Here is a 22,389-nt window from a genome sequence, read left to right as displayed (position 1 = left end):
TCTTTAAGTTGCTTTCATAAACTCGTAAATTTTTAATCCTTTCTAACTTTGCAATTTCTCTCCGTCGTTTTAGCTATTCAAGCTGCTGCATTCTTTCTAAAAGCTTTGTTGCAATTTGGAAGCCTGTTTGCGTTTTCAATAAAATTCCTGACCAATTCCAAACTGAAGGTAATGAGACAGTTGCAACTCATCCTTTGATTCCATTTCAAGTAGGGTTGAGCAAGTATTTGAGAATGTTGATGAAGGTGAAAGTGATATTCCTTGGGAAGACCTGGTTATTGGAGAAAGAATTGGACTAGGTAATTTTTCTTTTTCATTTTCTCGAGTGGTGGTTTTAGAGTTTTTCTTTTATTTCGATTTTGGGATTGTAGGAATTTGCTGCAGGTGGTCAATAAATACCAACTACATTTGGATGTCACAATCGTTAATTTACCAGAGGGGTTTGATAAATGCTTCTGGAGGTGTTGGCTAATTCATTGAGGTAAACCTTCATGAATCCTTAATAGTTGTGAAATTAATATTTAACTTAGATGATCTGTATGCAGCCTTGTAGTTTTGTTCTATTATTCATAATCATAGAGGAATTTATATACACTCCTTAAATGTGATCACCTGAAGATCACAGGAAGAGAACTTGGAATTTATATGCTAAAAGAAAGAGAACTGAAAATTTTGTATTAGAAAAGTTCAGAAGGACTTGTACAGTGCCAGCTGCCAACTAAGTAATTTAAGGTCTTCGTCAATTATTTTTTAAGTACTACAAAGCAAAAGATGGAAGCAATCATGGGACCTTTGCGGTGCTTGCTTACGATTGACCATGACTATTGGCATGTATGTTTTCTTGTATTATATTATGTTCTTCGTTTTGTTTACTATGGTATCCTTTATTATGGTTATAATTACTATATATGTTGGGTTTTGATGCTCATATGCAAATAAGCTGCAAAGGTTTTAATTGGTTTCTATTAGTATTAATAAGCTTTGAAATGGGCATGTCTTAAAGCTCTAAGCTTTGTTTTGGAATTAGTTGATCTTTGATAGGCAATGATGTTTCGAAACTATACTTGGTTTCAGCCAAGTTTAGAACTTGTTTAGGTAGAATGATTTTTAGTATAATGACTGAGTTGAACCAAAGTTGGGTTCTTTCCTCCACTAGTTTGGACTAGAAATGTCTTAATTTGTTCATGATAGGTGTGAAGTTCTAAGCTTTCTTGCTGGATTTGGTTGATCGTGAATACGTTATTGATGTTACTAGACTATACAAAGTATCTGCTGGGTTTGGAACTTAATGATGAGCTCAACCAAACTCGAGTTCTTTCCTCATTGAATGAGGGGTTTGTCTCTGTATGTATGTAGCATTTTTCTTGTTAGAACTAATTTTGAGCTATATTTCAGGGATGGACCCTTTACGAGATACTGAAGTATGTACATGAACATAATTGGATTGTCTATGAACAAGCTCTCCAAGCAAACCCTGTTTTAGCCAAAATGGTGATAAGCCAGGTAGTTTATACTCTAGGATCCCTTTCTCATTATTATTACCAATTTTGTGAGGTGATGGTTTTGATTTATATTTGCTTACTTATGGCTTCTTTGGTGGGTTTCTTGAGTGGCTAATACCATATAATCATATAATCCGTTTGATTTTTTCGGACCCAAATGGAGACAAACAGATAATTGGACAATCGAGTTGATGCTCGACAATCTAGTTAATCTTCTCTCATTAGAGATACAAAAATTAGAGTTCTCTATTCTATATGAGCTAATTAATAGTATTAACTTTCTTTCTGCAGGTTGAGATGGAAGTGTAAAAGTTGGAGCAGCTCAAGTCAAGTAAGCTCAAAGAGATCATTTTGAAAAAGAAGTTAGAACTGGGGGACAAGCTGTTGGATGCTCCACCCGACACACTAGGTGCTGCTGCCTTGGTACTACACTATGCAAGTATGGCAGAACGTTAGTGGCAAAGTTTCTCTCGATTGCGACTATTTGATTGTATCAGCTTTTGCTATCTTTCAATGTAATTAACTAGAATGCAGTAGCCATCAAGCTAGCTAGAATGCCTTCTGGATACATGAATGTATAGACGATTGACAAATGCTAGCTCTTTTGGTAGTTGACATATGCTAGCTCTTTTAGTACATTAGATGGTTGAATTAGAGTATTTCAATGCCTAAATCTCATATTGTGCATTATTTTTTAGCAAATGTTTCAGGTAAAGAACCGAAAGTAATCAAACAACAGTTAATTACATTATGTTGTATGAATATGCATATATCGTTAATCACACAACAAATCAATTTTAATCACACAACGGTACCTATAAAATTTTGACGTCTCATTAATACTCACACAACAGAATAAATAGGTATCAGTTGTCCAATGTTAAGTCACACAACAGTTCCTATATTTTTCTGTTGTATGAGAAGTTAACCAATAACAGTATGGTATTACTTTCGTTGTCTGAGTGTCATTTTTCTGTTGTGTGAGAAGTTAACCAACAACGGTCCATACTTACTTCTGTTGTCTGACCACCATCGAAACAACAATTGAATGCGCCGCATCCAATTTCTGGCATTGGCATGCGCAGAATCGGTGCAACGGTTATAATTGAAGCGTTGTGTCTATTATTTACACATAACGGTGATTCACCGTTGTTGGAGTGTGCTGATCACACAACACCGAGATAGACGACAGACATGTCCCAAATCACACAACAGATTTCCACCGTTGTGTGATGCACTTTTTGTAGTAGTGGGGTGTCATCATTTCACCCCCCCCCCCCGACTCTCAATTTCACTTTTTTACTCCCTGAACTTTCCAATTTTTGTCTTCCGTGCCCAATGTCTCATTTTCGGTCCAAATTGGATGTTAAGTCGATAATGGGGTCCACTTTTAGGGCTAAAATGGTCATTTCAAGATAATTAATTTCAGTTTACCCTCTGCTGAGGTTTGAGGGTGTCATCATTTCACCCCCCCCCCCCCCCCCCCCCCGACTCTCAATTTCACTTTTTTACCCCCTAAGCTTTCCACTTTTTTCTTCCGTGCCCAATCTCTGATGCTTCGTCCAAATTGGTCGTTAAATCCAAACGTTGAGGGCTAAAATGGTCATTTATTCGTCCAAATCCGACGTTAAATCTCAAATCCCAAACCTGTACCATAGGGACGTCTGGAAGGACGGGACGAAACATTTGGCGCTGTGATAGAGAGATGGATTTAACGCAGAGAGAGAAGGGAGAAACCCCCGAAAGTGAAAGAGAGGAAGCAAAAAAAAAAAATGATACGCTAAAAGTAAGCGTATAATTTAACCCTGAAAATGTCATCGTTAGTATATGGTAAATAGGGATCGTTCTAACCGGGGATTGAGGGTACACCTGTCATTGTAAAAAAAATAAAGAATTAAAATAAATACAAAGTATAATAGTTACAAAAATAAAATAAAGTATATATACAAAATAACGAAATCAAAGGGGGGTTATAGACTTAGGGTTTTCGAAAATTAAAATAAAAAGAAGGAAAATATAAAAACACATGTACAAGAATGAAACGTAAGAAACAAAGATCAAAACCCATTCCAAGTATCAAATTCGATTCAAACCCTACAATTGTTCTTCTAAGTCATGGGAAAGAAGTTGATCATGTGAAACATTGAAAGCAAATGATTTCCCATATTTTACTTTCATTTACTAATTAACCTAAGTGAAAGCACCTAGATCAATCCTATTAAACATGCAATCAAAGTCTAGAAAGCTAGCTAATCAAAACATGTTCAACGCAAGAATCATAGAGAAAAGTTATCAACTTAAGTGCACAACCTAGTATGAATAAGTTCATCTATTTGCAATCCTTTTCAATTAAATTTGACCTTTGTCCAAAGCCTTTACTACTTTTGATTTAAGTTCACAAAACTATTAGGTGAATCTTTTACTTAAATCTAGCATCAATTATATGCAAACCCTAAAAGTTTCGAACCAATTAAGATAAACATACAAAATATATCAATCAAGCAAATTTAATTGAACAATCTCACGTAAGCAACTATAGAATCACAATCATAGGAATCGAAAATTTCATTTAATCATAATAATTTGGTTCAAACTTTGCCCTAACATTGTTATTGACTAGAAACAATTCCAACAAAAATCAAACAAGGAAACCTAAAAGGTTACAAAGAAAGAGGATGAATTACACCGTGAGTTGGAGATGGAGATGGAGGATTTGCCGTTGGATTCTTGAATCTTGGAAGCAAGTTTTCAAGGTGGATGATGGAGGATAGGTCACACGGCTCCTTCTTCTCTTCTTCTTCCTTGCTTGAAAATTGTGGAGCTTGCACTAGAGAATGGAGAGAGGGAGAGAGAGACTTGACGTTATGGAGTGATTTTCTGAATTAGGGGATGTCTAAAACATCAAAGAAGGGGGAGTATATATAGGGACATTGGCCTTGGTCTCCAAGATTCATGAATCTTCTATTATTTTCCCAAAGAATTATTTAATAATTCCACATAGCTTCGACCAATTACGTAGCGCCATGTAAGCCCTGGTATGTCATCCAACCAATCAAAACTCTCCAAAATAAGTCTATATCCCTTTTAATATATTGTTGCCGAAATATATAGGATTTATTTCTGATTTTCTTCATTATTTTCAGCCAAAGGAATTTAGGGATGAACCTAGACTTGTTTTGAGCATTTTCTTGTTGTCCACACTTCTTCTTTCCTTAAAACTTTCCCTTGAAAATCTCCAACGTAATCTCTTGATATTTTCTTGATTTTCACGTTGCTTCCTTGTTTCTCTCTTGGCATTTCACGGCAAACACATATAAATCTTCTCTTATGCATCACAAACCCTAATTCCAATGGGTTTTTATCCATTTTGTCGAAATCCACAATAGTCTAGAAGGATTTTGGGCCTGCATGTGTCATCTTCAAGCCATAAGGTCTCCTAGTGCCTCAGGACTCTTCTCTCAACATCATTTTTCCGATCATACTTCTTGGTTGGCTCAGGAGTCTTGCTTTGACAAAGTTTTCTCTTCTGAATAGGATTTCCTGGCTGGACTAGGAAAACATTATTTCTTCGTTTCAGCTCTTTTATGCAGTCCGTGTGCCTTGTCTTAACTCCCTTCAACGTTTTCTAGCTCCTCTTTCCTCTTTTGAGTTTATTTCAGCTTTATTTGCTCCAAAGACCTGAAAATAGAAACTATTACTAAAAATAGGAACTTCCTAAAAATAGAAACTTTTACTAAAAATAGAAAGTTTCTAGAAGTAGAAACTTTCCAAAACAAAAAGGATTCATTTAAGGAAATAACTAAGTAAATATGAGGAAATAACAATTAAAATATCGCATTAAACTGCTCCTATCTAAAAAGAGTTTTATTTTTTTTCCATTTTTTGTCATAAAATGACCATTTTAGCCCTCAAAGTGGGCCCCAGGCTAAAATGGTCATTTCTTCATCCAAATCCGACTTTAATTCCCAATGTCGCCTGGCTTCGATTCTTTTTCCACGATCAACAATCGGCCAAATCCGTACCATAGGGACGTCGGGGAGGACGAGACAAAACATTTGGCACTGTGATACAGAGATGGATTTAACGCAGAGAGAGAAGGGAGAAACCCGGGTAAAAAAGTGAAATTGAGAGTCGGGCGGGGGGGGGGGGGTGAAATGATGACAACCCCAAATCTCAGGAGGGTAAACTGAAATTAATCATATTTTTTTTATCTTGAAATGACCATTTTAGCCCTCAAAGTGGGCCCCACTATCGGACTTAACGTCCAATTTGGACAGAAAATGAGACATTGGGCACAGAAGACAAAAATTGGAAAGTTCAGGGGGTAAAAAAGTGAAATTGAGAGTTGGGGGGTGAAATGATGACACCCCTAAACCTCAGGGGGGTAAACTGAAATAGATGCTATTTATTAAAACTCTCAACCTCCAATTCACCTTTTTAATACTTAAAAAGCTAAGTCTCAACCTCCCACACTTGGAAGAGCGACGCTGGAGCCTCATGCTGCAAGTCGGAACTGAGAGGTGTCGCTGAACTGCTACTAGTTTTGGAAAATGTCACCAATGTTGTGGCTTATACTTTAGCTAGTTTTGCTTGTTCTTCTTGTAGTTCTTTATTTTGGGGTCTAGAGTCTCCAGCTTGTATTGTTGATCTACACTCTAAGGAGTTTACCTCCTAGTTAATCTGAGTTGGTAATTTCTGAGTAGTTACTTTTTGAGTTAATAGTGTTTTTCTAATGGTTAACACAAAATTTACCTATTTGGTTTTGGTTTTAGCATCCTTCATATGTTAGTTTAATGGGCTTTTATCATGCTTCAGGAAGGATACAAAACAAAGTTAATACGACACGAACACAACATGACATGATGACACAATATTTAACTTGTAACAAGGTCTACTGAACCTTATGCCGGTATTAACGGTATCATCATGATCATTTGATGCATATAGTACAAAATCCTATAAATTATTATTTGTTTAAGGAAAACTGAAATTGGGAGAGAATTAAGTCGCACTTTCATTGATAATAGGACCCTCTTTATATAGAGGATTACAAGACATAGAATCAGAGTTGTACAAGGAAAGATAATCGTACAATTAATCGGATATCTATTGTTAATGTTTGGATCCATTGGGGATCTAATTAACGTAAAGAAAGAGATAGAGAGAGAGAGAGAGTGACACAAGCGAAGTATAGTGGTTCATCTCCCGCCTTAGCGGGAAACTACGTCCACTTGAATGTGTACTAGTGTGTCGAGCCTTGCGGCCCAAGTGCATTACAAAGTGTGTAATGGAGTGGAGATGGAATGGTGTTTAAGTGGGAGGAGGCATTCCTTTTATAGGTGAAGGAAGTCATCTCCTTTACATGGTTTTCGATGTGGGACAAGCAACCACCATTTCTAGTCTAGAAAGCCTATTTGTGAGGGCATGTTGGCAAGGCCGGAAAGGTGGCTTCCCGGCGACGGATTTGCGACTTCCGGATACCGTAGCGTAGCTTGAACATAGGGCTACAAGATGCAAGTAGCGGTTGGATCCCATGAGGGTGTTGTTTATGCTTGGTGAGGTAGCAAACTAGCCTTGCTAGTAGAGGTATCTACAAGTCCCCGAAGTCCCCGAGTAAGAGAAGCTTCTTGATTGGGGAGTTATAATCATGAAGTCATCAAGCATAAACAACGTCCGAGAGGCGCCTAGCCCCTACAAGTCCCCGAGCTCCGTAAGCAAGAAGGGACTCTTTTAACCTACACAATGAGACAAAAACGCGCATATGTAGAATGCTTGTTGTATTGGTTACCGCTCGTATTAATGGAATGCGAAAAGAATTCGATTTGTAGCGAACAACAAATGGTAGAAGAACTCAATATTCCATTAATGTGTATGAACATGTAAATATTGGTAGTTGTATATGTGGATCTTATGGCCATATAACACACACAATAGATAGTGGCAAATGTAATGGGTGTCCATATAAATTTGTGGGAGTAGTCCCGGTGACATCGTATGAAGCGTTTGTGAACTTGGGGCTTAAGTAAAGCATGTTGGACATGATTGAGCAAGTTGGGTTGTTCGAGCAAGTTGGGTGTAGTTGAGTGTGTAGGCGCTGTGCGAGCATGCGAGGCATGGCCCAAGCGCAAGTCGTGGCCATACTCAATACCCAAGCGAGTCGTAACCCGAGCAAGTCGTTTATCCGAGCATGTTTAATTAAGTCTTAAGTGTCACAAGCTTCTAGATGCATGTCACATGAAAATGCTTTTAAGCATGTATGTGTGTAGCATGTACTTGTAGTAAAGTTGCTAATAACATTTTATAGGCATGCTTAAGGGTCATGGCCGGAGACATGTATAGACATGGCAATAGCTCTAATCGCAAGAGCGTAAAAGAGAAGGTATAATTGCTTATCTTATGCCGATTTTGAGGCTAGAGAAGTCGTTCGAGCATGACGCTCCATCGGATTGGCTAATGATGTCGTTGAAGGCTAATGATGTCGTTGATTGCAACGGTGCATGTGCCTCGTTAACATAAGATAAGGTAAATGATTAGTGCCTTTGTCCATGTAATTGAATTGATTAAATGTGCAATGAAGATTTTAATGTACACATTTGAGAATGTCATAGTGGTAATCATAGTGATATGATCGCTTCACATATATATGCATGGCGTTAATTTGCATATACACACATTCACGTTATAAACATACGTAGATGCAAAGACTTGCATTTTGATGAGCATCAGACGCAAGTTTGAATCAAATAGCCAAAAATGAGATGTGGCCAACACATCATGCATAAATAGCATGTGTAATTAAAAGAGTTGTGACAAGTGCCCTGGCAGACTGTATAAATAGACCAAGGATGCATTGTTGACAAACAATAACTCAGCCATGTGGTGTCCATATATACCTTAAGAAATAGATGATTTAAGAGGCAAGAGAAACTTAACAGACAAGTATATCGTGCTATGAATCATCCTCACTGACCATTATATTAATTGTAAGATAAAATATGGCTTTGTAATAAGGGTAGGCAGTGGGCATATATTGGTTGCAGGCCCATGAAACATGTTGCAGCCTTGACTTGAGAAAATAAATAAATAAAAAATGGTCATAGTGAGGAGATGACTATGAGTGTTTAAGATTAGCATTGAAGAAGTGTCCATATGTATAATTGTGCATGCTTTTGAGGATAAGAAGCATATATTATATGGGCGGTTTCCAGTAATGAGCGGTAGTAACAAGGTTATGTTACTATGGACAAATACTGGGCCACTGCATCAATGGACATGCGCTATACATGCATGATGCTTATAATAGAATGATTAATGATTAATGTACGGTCAAGAGCTATACACATGTGTGCCAACAGTTGAGTGTACTGAGATATTAACACGTAGCAGATAAGCTATGAAAAAGCATGTATATGATGTTCGGTGTTCGTATCAATAGTGTAAGAAAGACTTAACTTGCCGGTCTTCCTGCAAGCAAGGTGAGTGTCCACAACCGGTGTTGGAATTATTAGCTGGAAGTTGGTTATGGCTCCAACGCGGGCATAAGCTTTGGGGGATGGTCTTGAGCTACCGTCATGGTCCAAATTCAATATTGCTGCTGGCGGTTAATGAGTTTTGGCAGGTGTTAACGAGCTGCTGCTGTACTGCTGTGTTATGAGCGAGCACTGTATTATCGCTGGAGTGATTTTTGTAGTCCAGAGCCTTCTGGTGGAATTGATCACTAAGAGCCATGAGCAGAGACTGACGGGAGGTCGTGACCAAGCGATGAGGGGACTGATGTTAAAGCTTGCTGTTCTTTGGCGTTGACCAAGAGCCAAAGCCGAGGAAGAGGTGATGACCGCGATATGTTGTGTGCGGTCTGGCGGTGTACAGTCTGGCGGTGTGCGGTCTGGTAGAGGTCTTTAGCCAGCGGTGGAGCTTTGGCTAGCGGAGGAAGCTTTAGCTAGCTTAGGTGACCAGCGGAGGAAGGTTTGGCTAGCGGAGCGGAGCTATGGTCAGCGGTGCTCTTGGAGCATGGGGGAACTGTTCAGCGGAGGAGAAGTCGGCGGAAGGTCTCACTGGCGGCAGAGCCTTGCTAGCGGAGGATGCTGGGCTGGCCGCTGAACATTAGCCGGATGCTTAAGGAGATTGCAGATGAATGATTCGACGAGACCGTTAGATGAAGGTGAGCGGGAGGTTTGCCGCTGATGGATGGCCTCACTGAGCAGAGGTTGATGGATAACGATGGGTGTTAGCGGGTGCTGAAGGATGGTCAGCGGTGCGGTGCCGCCGAAGTATGGTCAGCGGAGACGTGGAGCGTATCGGAGGCCCGAGGCTCGTGAGCAGCGTGGGACCTAGCGGTGCAACCCAACGACGGAAGCACCTGGGTGTCCAGAGTAAATGGCTGGCGGAGGCCCTGGGCGAAATGATGGTTGGGTGTTCTTGGTGATTCTCTGATGCTGTCTAGCGGAGAAAACTTGCGGGTGCCGCTGACGGAGCTTTAGCGGAGGAATTTTGCCGCTGATGGAGCATATCGCTGAGCGGCGGAAGCTTGGCTCGGCGAAGCTCGGTGGAGACTAGCTCAGCGGAAACTCGCTCAGGGTGAACAGTACAGCGGAGGTGAACAGTCCAGCGGAGCCGCTTGGCAGTGAAGTTCAGTTGAGCATGGCCAGCGGTGCTTGGGTCAGCGATGCTGCCAAGCGGTCGTGAGGCTGGCGGGAGTGGAGCACTTAGTTGGCGGAGCGGTTGATGGGGCGATGTTGGAGTTGCTGACCGTTGGGCATAGCTAGCGGTGGTGTGCCGCCGGTGTTGATGATCGAAGAATGGCCATGGGTGCCCAGAGAAGTTTTCTGGGTGTGGCGAGTTGTCCAGTGGTGGTGTAGCTGGCGGAGATACTTGGCGGTGGAGGTTTGGGCCAACGGGGCGGAGCCTTGGCAAGCGTAAGAAGATGCCGCTGATGGAGCTGATCGCTGAGCGGCGGAAGGCGGCTCTGGAGCCTTGGCCATCGGTGGTTGAGTTTTGGGCCAGCGGGGCGGAGGTAGGGACTGGCGGAGATGGTTCCCAGCGGAGATGGAGTTCTGGCGGAAGTGGCTGGGTGCCCAGAGCAAATCTCTGGGTGTCCAGAGAAGTTTGCCGCCAAATTTTTTTTTTTTTTTGAAGTTCAGCGTTGACTAACCATGGTCAGCGTTGACCAAGCTAGCCCAGCGTTGACCGACTCCGCTGGGCGTTGACCGACCCCGCCGGGCGTTGACCGACCCCAATTTGATGTTGAATGAGTGTTGACTCGACATTTTCGGGTCAAAGTTCGTGGTAGGTGACGAAGCCTTTGTGTTGGCTTCCCACAGACGGCGCCAATGTTAATGTTTGGATCCATTGGGGATCTAATTAACGTAAAGAAAGAGATAGAGAGAGAGAGTGACACAAGCGAAGTATAGTGGTTCATCTCCCGCCTTAGCGGGAAACTACGTCCACTTGAATGTGTACTAGTGTGTCGAGCCTTGCGGCCCAAGTGCATTACAAAGTGTGTAATGGAGTGGAGATGGAATGGTGTTTAAGTGGGAGGAGGCATTCCTTTTATAGGTGAAGGAAGTCATCTCCTTTACATGGTTTTCGATGTGGGACAAGCAACCACCATTTCTAGTCTAGAAAGCCTATTTGTGAGGGCATGTTGGCAAGGCCGGAAAGGTGGCTTCCCGGCGACGGATTTGCGACTTCCGGATACCGTAGCGTAGCTTGAACATAGGGCTACAAGATGCAAGTAGCGGTTGGATCCCATGAGGGTGTTGTTTATGCTTGGTGAGGTAGCAAACTAGCCTTGCTAGTAGAGGTATCTACATCTATCAATATCTTTGAGAATATCTCTAATTCAAAACCTTATTACAACTAGGTCAAGTAACCTAGAGTTTGGACTAGACGTAAATTCTGGATTTACTTGAACACTTCAACTTGTGTTGCCCAAACGTGCTGCTCCTCAATTACCTCATTAAGAACCTTGTCGAGTAACAAAAACCCTATGAGACAAAAATAACCTCGGTTGAAGGGGAAAAAGAGCACAACACACCCTTCACGTTTCGAGACCAAACATGTAGACATCTCCCCCTGATGTCTGCATCTCCCCTGATGACTACGGTCATGGGAGTTCGGATAATTTCTGCAAACGATGCTACCAACATGTTTCTCGAATGTGGAATTTAGGCAATGACTTAGTGAGCAAGTCTGTCACACTGTCCTCAGATTGAACCTAGTTCACTTTGATCTCGAGGAAAGTCTGTTGTTGCTGATTATGCTTGGTGTTGTCACTTTTGATGTAGCCTTGCTTCATTTTTTCAAAACAAGCAGCATTATCCAATCCATATACATTCACGAACTACTTCGTGAAGAGCAATAATCTCTGCATTGTTTGAAGATATAGCGACTAGGGTCTATTCTGTAGACCTCCAAGATATTGTTGTCTTACTCGTGGTGAAAACTTAACCAGTTTGGAAATGACCTTTGTGTGGGTCAGAGAGATACCCAACATTACCAAAACCTTCCAAAACACATGTCATTTTGGGATAGGGGTAGAGGACGTAGGCCAGTATTGGCGGCGTTCCTGGTGTGTGATGGGTCCGAATCCATCGTCTCTTTGTAGGGATAGAACAAGCCCATGTCAATCATACATATCAAGTACTGAAAGATATATTTTCCACCAATCCAGTGACGTCGCGTTGGCGCAAAGCTATACCTTAGCTAACAAGTTCACTGCAAATGAGATGTCCGGTCTTGTGCATTGAGTTAAGTACAATAATGCGCCTATTTCACTTAAGCATGGCACTTTTTCCTTTAGCATGTCTTCGTTGTCATCCTTTGGATGAAGAGGATCCTTTTCAGGATCAAGACTACGGACGATTATGGGGGTGCTCGAAGGTTTGACCTTGTCAAAATGCCTAAGCATCTATCAACACGATGTTCAAGTTCCAAACTGAGACATAATTGTGTTTTCCCAAAAGCGTTCATCTCAAAATCAGATTTCAAGTGTTCAGCGGTTTCCCTTAATTGTTTAAGGTCTTCCAATGAAGATCATGTCCAACATGAACTGCGATAGAACCCGAAACTTGTTCTAAAAACACGTGGACATATCCCTTCCCAATCAAGTAGTCACTTTAGTGAGCGTTTCAACCTCTTTGTAGAACGCGCTCCGTGGTTTAGAGCCACTTGGCTTAGGTAAATGAAGTTCACCATGAACCTTCATGTATATTTCGTATCTAGATCCCCATAGAGATACGTAGTGACCACAATCGTAAGTTGCATGTTCAGTTATTAGGAAACTACCAAACTGACAGGATAGTGAAGTGCAATGACATCCATTACGAGAGAATATGTCTCATCGTAGTTGATTCTAGGGTGTTTTGTGAGAGAAGCCTTGCGCCATAAGGCGAGATTACTATCTTTTTTCTTATCACGCTTTCTAAATAAGACCCATTAGTCAACAGGTTTTTTGTTAGGAGGTGTTGGCATCACTTGCTCAAAAACCTTCATCTTCGTTAGAGAATCCAACTTAACCTGGATCGCATCTTTCAATTTAGGCCAAATCTCTCTACGTTGGCATTCATTCATCAATGAAGCGTGGTTCGATATCATCAGACTCAACAAACTCATGCGCGATTACATCATCAATTATGATGAAGTTTCTATCCCACATCTCATGTACACTAGTGTAATTTTCAAAGAGCTCTAAATTCTTAAGAATAGGTTCTGATGTTGAGGCGTCCCCCAATGATAACCATAATCTGGAAGATTCTCATGAGACGGATTTTGAGTGTCGATGATCCAAGGATTGGGTTATGCAAAAGTATCCTTCGAACACACGAGCCTCCCATGCATCCTAGCTGGGGGCCATGGCCTGTAACGCCATAGTGCCACTCTCAGTGTAGGGTGACGCTACGTCCTCTCGTAGGGACGTCCATCCTTGTAGGCATGTTTGCAGTAGATATGTGTGATCTCGTCACTTCAGTGGGGATCGAGATGAGACATAGTGCGGATGGACCACGACAATTCCTGTCATTCTTGTTGAACATCTATGTTCTTATCTCTCCCTAACGACGAGAAGACTGTCTCATCAAAGTGACAATCCTTAAGACATGCGGTAAAGAGATCGCCTAGCAAGGGCATTAAGTGGCGGACGATCGTTGGAATCTCAAATCCAACGTAGTTGCCCATTCGTCTGTAAGGACCCATCATAGTGTGTTGTGGTGGCGTAATTGACACCTAAATGGCACACTCAAATTTATGTAAGTACGAGATGGTACCCCGTCACTAGCTGATAGATGAAGTGGCGGTGGGTCATAGACGAATTAGCATAGCTACATGCGATATTGCATCACCCTAAGCGGATATAAGGATATTGGTGCGCATTACCAAATTCCTGGCTACCAGTGTAGTCGTTTCCGCAAGACCATTTGGGTGTGTACATGAGAATATGATGTCCAACATCAGTCCCAGTGGTATGCAATAATCATCGAAAGTCTTTGACGTAAACTCTCTAGCAATGTCAAATCCAATTGACTGAATAGCATGATCCGGAGACTGACCTCGTTGTCATATGATATTTTCTGGGAGTGTAGTATAAGCAGCATTGACGGGTGGACAATGGCACAACACGTGACTAGCGTGTTTGCGTGTCAACCAACATCATGAAATATTTAAGCGTCAAGTTGGTTGAATCAGTCCACAGAATCCCCAAGGATTCTAAGGAAGAACATAATGAGTATTTTCATATCCTTTGCATAGGAAGGTCTCAGTCCTAATTTCCCTAAGGAACGGGCTTTGTAAAACGAGCGAGCGGCCTTAGAAGCAATCAATGAGGATTTTGGTTGGGTCTGAGTGTTTGAAACGCTATTTGAAGGAAAATTGGTGACTGCAGCATCACCTAGAGCGCTATCACCATGATGGACGCCATCCATGGTGTCATGGATAGATACTGTGCCGGCCCTAGGCTAGTGGTGGACTACGGCGGCGCCAGAGGCAGCGGCGGCGGTCACACTTAGTCCAGGAATCAACTTTTGATTCATGCTTCGTTTCGCTCGAGAGAATGGATATCCGTGTGAAGTCTTTAGTAGACGGATCATCATATCATGACCAGGATGACCTATCCTGTCGTGATAAAGCCAATATGTGTCTAAATCCAAGAGATCTTCTCTCATAATTTTATTGGATTTAACACTATGGGAAAATCCTTATCAGACTACGCTTTTCACACAACGAAAAAAAAAATTCTTGTGTGTTGATGAAAATGGCTTCAAACAACACGTTTAAAGAACTTACGTCGTATAAGGCAATTGAAATTCAGAAGTTTTTAGCTAGAAGGTTATTGCACAACGCTTACAAGAATGGTCTGTTGTGTGAATGAAAAAAAAAATGTGCAGTAGATTTCCCTCCTAGCTTGCTCAAATTTGGCTTCAAATTTATACTACATTGTACAACATAATAGCTATATCTGTTGTTTGAGTGTAGCTTATAAAATGCCATACAACAGTTTTTTACTTTTGTGTTGTGTGATCAAGGAAGATAATTTGAGAAAGTTTGGATTTGCCCCCAAATATCACTTATTCCCCCAAAGCCTACAAATTTTGATCGACATATGTGTGATGACTGTAAGCTCATACAACACAAATACATAATTTGTGTTGTCTGAATGAGAAATGTTTGTCCCTAGCGCCAAAACTGATACTTTGATTGCACATAGGTGGGAATTTTCCCTCCTTGCTCCCTTAACTCAAATTTAATATGTACATTATCAGACAACCGCAACTTATTTTTGCGTTGTGTGATTCGTGAATACAAAATTGAAAAAAAAACAAATGTAGGGCTTTGACAGCCCGCTAATATTTTCAGCCTACAATTGAACCCCCCCCCCCCCTCCCCCCTTTCTTTTTCCTTATTGTAAGGGAAGTGTTCCTATCCTTTCATCTCTCTCTCTCTCTCTCTCTCTCTCTCTCTCTCTCTCTCTCTCTCTCTCTCTCTCTCTCTCTCTCATCTTATCCTTGTCTACTCCAACGAGATATACCGGACCATACGTTCCTCTTTGGAAATATCCACAAGGCTGACCACTTCTACATATCAACGGAAGGCCGGCTATCTCGAACTGCAGCGAGTGACCTTCGCCTTTCTCTCCCACAAAGACTGCGTGTTCTGCCTCAACCTCCGCCTCTTAGAGGACCGAATCGTCACCACTGTCGATGGTTATGATGGTATTTCTACATGCTTCTCTGGAAAGAAGTACATCGCCCTATTCTATTCTATGAGGAGTAAGTAATTTCTTTTAAGAATTTGGGGTTAGGGTTTCAAATTTTCAATTTAGCTTGTTTCAAATTGTTGCCTTTAAATTTGACAAAACAAGAGGGCCCATTATTTTTTTAATACCAAGAATCACCAAAAAAGAATTTATAATAATTTTTTAATTCCAAAAAAGAAAATATCGGTGCTCATCTCTCTCTCTGCATCTAGTGTCATCGACTAAGTCTTAATACACACAGACACTGTCCCATCTCTCTCCTCCCAAGTTCTTCACCACCCGACCCAAAATTTTCTAGATCTACAAAAATTTCAAAATTCATTTAGTCAGACGCATATTAGTTCTTCGCCTCAACCTCCGGATCTCCCACTCTCCTCGGTCTCTCTAGACTCTGGCTTTCTCACTCGATGGTTACCTCATCTCTGTTTGGGTTTCTTTTAGATCTGGAGATGAACATCATTGCTTTGGTATTCTAATTCTCTTTTTGGGTTTTGACTCTATCAGGATCTGGTATAACTCGCTCTCTGACCTTTCTATTACTTTTCATTTTCAATTTTGCCGTGCATATTTGGTATTGATCTGCTTCAATTCTTTGATTTGTTAGTGTTTGTAAAATGTGTGTTACCAAGCTAGGAAATGAGTATCGATTAAAAAAAAAAGAATAGCAAGTTAGTAACTCAGTAAATAGGTGCTTAATGATTTTTATGCTCGACTGATTCATAGAATTAATGTTTGCTTGCAGTTCTTATTTTCATTATTCCTGGTTGATTTTATAAATGGTAGGAATATATGACGTTGCTTAAAGGAAATTGGGATTATGAAGGATTGACACTGGCTATCAATACCAATTCATATTTTCAATCTGTAGTGCTGATCATAATGAATATGATTATAATAGAGTTTTGGGTGAATTGATTGTACTGGATACTTACTTATTTTCTATACTCTCTACTTGTGTATTTTCAAGTTTGGTAATTGAATGGATAGAGTATTGTTCTGCTATATATTGAGTCATTGATTACTAGATTTTCACCATGGGGGGAGCTCATTCTAGGAAGAGAAACCATCGAGATGATGAAGATAGTTTTCGTAGAGGGATTTCCAGAAGGATACATTGAATGAGGAGGAAAAAGGGAGGGGGTTTCTCGGGTACATTGATCTATAAATCTGGAAGAAGAAGAGGTGGAGAAGAAGACCCAGCAGCAACAATAACCACAACAACAACGAGGTTACTAGGAACAACATAAGAAGAAGATCATCGTCCAAATCCTCTGCTCCTCTGCTAGAGTTGGTCTGTTTGTCGAGGTCTCTTCCTTATTCCTATCATTCTTAATTAATTTATGCTACGTCTCTATTTGGTTTCCCAAGATAAATAAACAACTTGAAGAATGTTTATAGAACTGAGTAAACATTGATTTCATTTTGAGGTTTTAGATTAAGATAAAGTTTTGATTTTTTGTTGTTGTTCTGAAGCTGATTTTGGTTTTTGAGTTGCAGGGAGGAATCCAAGTTCTAATAACAACCAATCTTGGTCAAAATCTACAAGGGATTCTAAAAGTGGTTCTTGAAGAAAATTGAATGCCAATGCTATAGGATATCGTTACTGTTTTGTTGAACTTCAGGTGTGTTTTGTTGGGTCAAGGACTATTCTTTTATCATGAGCTGAAATTGTAGTTTGTTTTCTAATGTATACCTTGTAATGTTTGAGAGTAGAACAACTAATATTTTTTAGAGGTAGATTAGTATGAGAATGAAACTGGTTGTGTAAACTTCTCCATGTCTATATGCAAAAGTTTGCCTAATTTGTCATCATACTATCTGTCTTATTAAGCTACTTGTTCTTATTTTTAGTATCCCTGCTGGGTTTGGAATCAGGTCAGAGGAAGAAGAGGGTTGCTAGCTACAAGGTGTACAATGTGGAGGGAAGCTAAAAGGGACTCTCAAGAAGAGCTAATATGGACTGCTTTTATGGAGGAGATGGAGGTGTCAGAGAGGCTAGAGAGGGTGCAAAAGGCGTTGGAGAATGCTGTGGAGGATATGGACTTGATGGTGAGGCTTTTGGATGAGCTTGGTAAGCTTCAGAATCAGAAGCAGGAGTGTGACTTGAGTAATGTGGATTCCAACATTAATAAGTTGATGCCGGAACTTGGGTTTGCACTTGAGGATGAAGATAGGTGGGTGGCTTCATTTAGTAGTGGTTGGCAGATAAGGATGTCACTTGGGAAGATTTTGCTTCAGGTATATAGTTTATGTTTTAGATGAAAAATGTAGTTGTTGGAATGTGAGTTTTAGCTTGAGTTTTGCTTGATGTCTAGATGAACAACTTTCAGCATGCTTTCTGTGCTTGTTATTGTAGTTTTTTTGTATCGTGTTGTTGCAGAAAATTTGTCATGGTGAATTGTTATTAGTGGTTAACAAGGAAATTGCTTGCTTGTTTCTGATTAGGGAGATGCTATTTCAAGTAATATTTGGTTCTTTAGCCATAAGATACATGCTTAATCTGAAGCTGGTTACTCTAAATAGCAGTGTTATCATGATTGCATTTGGGCTACCTTCTTATTATTTTTAATCTGTGAGATTTAATCATCATTGTGTGGAAGTGGCTATCAACTGTATGTTCAACACTATTCCTGTAAGATATGCTAATGTGCAGAGCACATGTATCTTAGAATGTATATTGGTTTAGCTGTTGATCAGAGCCTACTGCTAAGGTATCAATATAGCTATAAATATAGTCACTTGACTCAATTTCTCATAACTTTGTTATTATGTTCATGCCTCATTCATCAAAATGATTAAGTAAACCCTTTGATATATTAAATCAATTTCAGTGGGAAAGGAGAGGCAGCAGCCAACCCAAGCGGATATTGATCAAGTGCGAAATGAGTGGGGGAAGTTTATTGTCAACACATATGTGCATGAACCATGAAGTAGCACGCACGTTGCTGGTCCATTTTTGCAAAGGAAAACATCTTTTTTTGTGCTGCTGGTACATTGTCATGCACCATGTGTTGCATGCTTTGGAACAATAGATATATATGTATTAGCCTTTTGATGTCCTAACTCCCAAGTAGATGGACATGCACTAGAATGCTTTTCTTGTTTAAAATGTTGGGTTCAATGATTAGTTTTTTTTTGCAATGTTTATATTTGATGGTTTGCAATGTTTATATTTGGTATGTAAATGGATCAAATGCACAATTTAATTCACGAATAGGATATGTTCAAATAATCAGACAACATGATACATACAAGGATAACTGCCTGTTGTCTGAATGGCAAAAAAATGGGGACAAATCACACCGCAATCATTCATATCACACATCGGTTTTTACAAAATCACTGTCTTCTATTCTACACTCACACAACAGAAGAAATTAAACATTGTTGTCTCAAAGTTAATCAGACAACAGAAGAAATTCAATTATGTTGTCCCAAAGTTAATCAGACAACATATATAGTTCAAGAACTGAAGTTTGAATATCAGTCAGACAACACAATGAATAAAAGTCTGTTGTTTGAAAAGCTCAACATACGACAGCTTCAAAACTAGCACTGTTGTCTGAAGGCAGCACTGCATTTGCCGCGCAGCTGTGCCTGGCATCTGCCGAGCCATCTACCAAGTATCACATAACAGGTTTAGCACTGTTGGGGTGGATTTGTACAGAGGCTTCTAGGATTGCTTGATTGGGTTGATTTCCTCTGTTTACCCCTTCTGAGTTCAGGAACTGGGTCCAAAGCTTCAAGAAAGCTTTGTAGCATCTTTCCTTATTCCCCGCAGCAAGGTTGGCCTGCTGCGGTGACATGCTTCTAGTGATGATGAGGTAGAAATTCCATATAGCTTTGATTGAACAAAAGTACATGAAAAGGCTTGAAAGAAGGCATGTGGCGTGGGAGCTAGAAGCATATGAGTTGCAAAAGATGAGAGCTTTGCTGCGGTGAAAGGTTTGCTGCGGTGAGAGATTTGTTGAGTATCATCTACTGAAGTGATGAAGGAATGGATTTTTAGGGATGGCTTATGGGTTTAATGGTCGTGTAAGGCTTTGAAAGTGGTTTTGGGTTGGAGGCTAAAAATGCTTGGCTTGTTGCTTGAGACTTACTTGTGGGATGTATTCCCTAAAGGTTGTATGACGTCTCTGGAGGTTGGCTCCCCCCTTTGCAGCAACTAGAAGCCTTAATTCATAGGCTAGAGGAGGTGAGGCCAAGATACAGGTTCATGGGAGAAAGCTATTGGACTTTGAAAGAGAACTATAATGTTAAGGTCAAATCCGGAGACCAAGGCAATAACCAAATGACTAAGGGGTGGTGTGGTTGTACAAGTTTGCTTGAATTATAGGATTTGAGTAGCAGATTTATAGGAAAGAGTTGTTATGTGACTGTATCTCATTGGGAGAGTTGCACCCTACTTTTGGAAGATCAGATGGCAAGCAAAAACTAAGAACAAATAAAAGAGGAAATGTGATTGAGACTTTGTATTTGTCATAGAAGAAGATGAGTTACTGCGGGGTAGAAGTAAGTATTATTGTTTGTGCGGCTGAAAAGCTATTAGTTTTATAGTTAGGATTGTATTTAAGCTTATGGGTTTGGATCCTCTCATCTTTGTATGCCCATGTAAAGATTTAGATTGTCGGGCATGAATTTTGGTCCCAAGTCCAAAATCTCCAATAACCGAAATCGATAATGGGCCTCATGCATTTCCGTAACCTTCCACACCACACCCAATCTTATAAGCCCCAAAAGCATGATTATGGATTGGGTCCATGTGCGTGGCATGACACTTAATAAGCCGGAATCGAGAGTGAATTACAAGACCAAGAGTTCTTTCTAGCATAATTAAAGCCCATAATTTGTATTTTTGCTCATTTATATTTGTATTTGAGCCTCGAACAACTATTGGGCATGAATATTGATTTTTTTGGGTATCAACAAACACATACCTGTTGTCTGTATTTTTCTCAGACAACTGTTTTCCACCGTTGTCTGAATTTTCATCAGACAACGGCTCACTCTACAACGGTAGCTCTCCATATCCTACAACGGTTTTCTACCGTCGTCTGATAAGTTTTTTGGCATAGTGTATAATAGCACGAATAGTGATATAGAGTCTACTAGAGAAACACATAAACTTTTCTAAGATGCAATCATTAGAGGTATTGCAAAGGAACTCATTTTCGTTCTCTACATGAGTTTCTGCATGGAATCCCTTGGCTATTCATAGGTGTGATTTCCCTAGGAGCATAGAGAGTTTCCGTGACAATAATCAAGGTGCCATTTGGCAAGGGGAACTTGGGCTATTCCATGTCCTTGAATTAATACTGATGGCCTAGCATCGTAGTCACAAAGTCATATGCTCAGAATCAAAATAGAGTTATGAAAAGAACTTGAAATTTTATTCATAAGCCAATGAAGTACATCATTGTCTCTTAACCATTAAGAGAATCTAATCCAAATGCTAGCTAATGCAAAACAAAAGGTAGTCGTTTGACTTCTTTCGGTAACTCCAAAATAATATGACCAGGTGAGTAGAGAGATGTCGGTGGAGCAAGACTCGCTTAACTACCACTTATCTCAAAACCTTCCTTGACATCATACTCAGTTTGGATGAGCCTATGTAAAGAAAAAACTAAACCAATGACATTTACTACAAAGTATATGGCAATTGCCTATTACATCTCTTAGACAAATAAAGACTTAAACAGAATTGGCGATCTATTGATTCCAGCCAGATTTGAAGTCTTAAACCCTTTACTCTAGATCATCTTCTTGATCTTCTTGTTCCACATAATGAGCTTCTCTTGCTTCACAATATGCTTTGTAGGCGGTGATAATATTTCCATGAGCTCTACAAATGTGTGCCCAATGACCGGACAATCCACATCGAGAACATACATCTCTGTGCTCAGACTCAATTGATTGAGGCGCTTTGAAAACGTCAGTTGGATGGCTCTTAGTGTTTGGAACCACCAATATGGCCAGAGGCGTTGCCTCCCTCTCTCTTTCCACGTTGATCTCTTCGGTTCCGTGTTCTCCTATTTTAGCGGTTATCTTCCTCATTAGAGCTAGAATATGGACCAGAACGTCTAGAACTATCTCTAGATTTAGGATTTCGCTCTTGGCGCCCTCCCTCAGGGGCGTGACTATAATTGGACTCTGGAAAATGCTATGTTCCCACGGCTCTCGAATTATAGTTCTTCACAAGGATGTTGTCATCCTTTTTAGTGACATTCATAGCTCCAATGAGCTCATGCAACCTTCTGATCCGTCTTGCAGTAACATCGATTCGATAGTTCTTTGCAACCATTAAAGCAGAGACAGTGAAGGTAGAGAGAGTCCTCTCAATCAACATCGCATTTGTGATATCTTTTCCACAAAATTTCATTAAGGATTTAATGCGAAGTGCTTCCAAGTTGTAGTCAATAACTGACTTGAAATCACAGAAGCGGAGGCTATGTCATCTCACTTCTAGTTCGGGAAGCAAGAAGTCACGGACGTTGCCAAATCTTTCTTCTAGTGAGACCCACAACGTTCTAGGGTCTTCTTCATTCATATACTCATACTGGAGTGAATCATCCATATGATGAGTCATTAGGATGATGGCTTTCTCCATATTTGCCTCTAAGGCTGCTCTATTTGCTTCCA

The 22,389-nt window shown here is 40.4% G+C and overlaps 1 pseudogene; it reads left to right on the top strand.

The window, feature by feature from the left end:
• Positions 1–16,761: 16,761 nt before the first annotated feature.
• LOC112178007 overlaps positions 16,762–22,389 on the top strand; it is a 41,005-nt pseudogene continuing 35,377 nt past the window's right edge.

The sequence above is a fragment of the Rosa chinensis genome, chromosome 7 (assembly GCF_002994745.2).
Source record: "Rosa chinensis cultivar Old Blush chromosome 7, RchiOBHm-V2, whole genome shotgun sequence".
Classification (NCBI taxonomy): Eukaryota; Viridiplantae; Streptophyta; class Magnoliopsida; order Rosales; family Rosaceae; genus Rosa; species Rosa chinensis.
Note: the sequence above shows the minus strand (reverse complement) of the source record. Positions and strands in the feature narration are given on the sequence as shown.